Below are 2,141 nucleotides of genomic sequence, written 5' to 3'. Positions count from 1 at the left end.
ACTGACCAGGTAACACAGTCAAATTGGTGAATTCTAAGGCATTGGGAGACCCTGACACAAAGTCAAGTTGGAGGGCTATTAAGAATGATTTCTGACAATATCTGGCCTCCACATGCACCTGCACACATGTACAGACAATCACCCTAATGAACATGTACACACAGCTAGAGCAATATAACATGAGGAAGAAATGTTGATTTGCCCCGTTATAGGATTTTTGGGGGTGCCTGCTTTGACAGCACATATAATTAAATTGGAACTATACAGAGAAGGTTATCATGGCCTCTAGGCAAGGATGACACACAACTTCATGAAGCCTTTCATGGTTTTAAAACACCTTGGACCAAATCATAGAAGAAAACTTTCCCAGCCCAAACGAAGACATGCCAAAGACAGGACAAAGAGCCTACAGGACACCATAAGAGTAGACCACAAAAAGTCCCCTCAGTACATAATAATTAAAACGCCTGAAATACAGAAAAAGAAAGAATATTAAGAGCAGCAGGAAAAAAAGGTCAAGTAACACATAAAGACACACCTATCTGAATCACACATGACTTCTCCATAGAAACTCTGAAAGTCAGAAGGTCCTAGATAGACATTTTACAAACAGCCAGAGACCATGGATGCCAGCCCAGATTACTATATCCAGCAATGTTTTTAATCACTATAGATGGAGAAAACAAGATATTCTATGAAAAAAACAGATTAAACATTACATTTCCACTAACACCCTACAAAACAACTGTAAGGAAAACTCCAACCTGAGGAAGTTAACTACACTCACAAAAGCATAGGCAATAGATAATCCCACTTTACCAAAAGCCAAAAGAAAAAGCAGGTTAAATCCACAAACAATAGCACCACCCACAACAAATCAAAAACAAACAAGAATTAATAATCAATGGTCCTTAATATCCTTCAATATTAATGGTCTTAGTTTGCCTACAAAAAAAGACACAGGCTAACAGAATGAATATGAAGACAGAATGAATCCTCCTGCTGCAAACAAAAAACACACCTCAACTTCGAAGACAGACATTACCTCAGAGTAAAGTGTTAGGATAAGATTTTCCAATAAATGGACCCAAGAAACAAGCAGGTGTAGCTATACTTGTATCTAACATAATTAGACTTCAAACTAAAATCAGTTAACAGAGATGAAGAAGGTCACATCATAGTCATCACAGGAAAAGTCCATCAGGAAGAAATCTCAATTCTGAACATCTATGCCCCAAATACAAAGGCACCCACATTCGTAAAACACAATTACTAAAACTCAAATCACTCGTAAGACCTCACACAGTTATAGTGAAAAACTACAACACCCCACCGTCATCACTAGACAGGACCACAAAACAGAAACTTAACAAAGAAAACAAGGAACTAACAGAAGCTTTGACCCAATTAGGTTTCACAGACAGCTATAGAACATTCTATCCAACACAAAAGAATATACCTTCTTCTCAGAACCACATGGGACATTCTCTCAGTTTGACCACATACATGGCAATAGAGCAAAACTCAACAGGCAGAAAAAAAATTGGAATAACTCCATGTATCTTATCAGACCAGCATGCTTTAAAGTTAGAATTCAACAACAACACAAATTGCAGAAACCCTAAAAACTCTTGGAAATTGAACAACCCACAATTGCAACATTCATGGGTCAAGGAGGAAATAAACAAAGAAATTAAAAACCTCCTAGAATTCAATGAAAATGAAGACACAGCATACCCAAACTAATGGGACACTTTGAAACTAGTATTAAGAGGAAAGTTCATAGCACTAAGTGCTTCCATGAAGAAAATGGAGAAAAGTCACACTGGGATATTAATAGCACAACTGAAAGCTCTAAAACAAAAAGAAGCAAACTCACCCTGTAAGAGTAGACCCCAGGAAATAATCAATCAGGCTGAAATCAATAAAGTCAAATCAATGAAACATTATAAAGAATCAATGTATCAAAGAGTTGGTTCTTTGAGAAAATTGAACAGATAGACAAACCTTTATCCAAACTAACCAAAAGGAAGAAAGAGAATATGCAAATTAACAAAATCAGGAATGAAAAGGGTGAAATAACAACAGACCCTGAGGAAATCCAGAAAATTTTTAGGTCATATTTTGAAAACCTGTATTTC

The 2,141-nt window shown here is 36.6% G+C and overlaps 1 non-coding gene across 1 annotated transcript; it reads left to right on the top strand.

Annotated features, from left to right (window-relative positions):
• The first annotated feature begins 223 nt into the window (after positions 1 to 223).
• LOC121137302 lies at positions 224 to 330 on the top strand. The gene has a single exon (XR_005874564.1). It is a non-coding gene; the product is annotated as a U6 spliceosomal RNA (small nuclear RNA).
• Positions 331 to 2,141: the final 1,811 nt, after the last annotated feature.

This window comes from Mesocricetus auratus, unplaced genomic scaffold (assembly GCF_017639785.1).
Source record: "Mesocricetus auratus isolate SY011 unplaced genomic scaffold, BCM_Maur_2.0 Super-Scaffold_100676, whole genome shotgun sequence".
Classification (NCBI taxonomy): domain Eukaryota; kingdom Metazoa; phylum Chordata; class Mammalia; order Rodentia; family Cricetidae; genus Mesocricetus; species Mesocricetus auratus.
The sequence above is the reverse complement of the archived record's forward strand: the minus strand, read 5'-3'. Positions and strand labels throughout refer to the sequence as shown.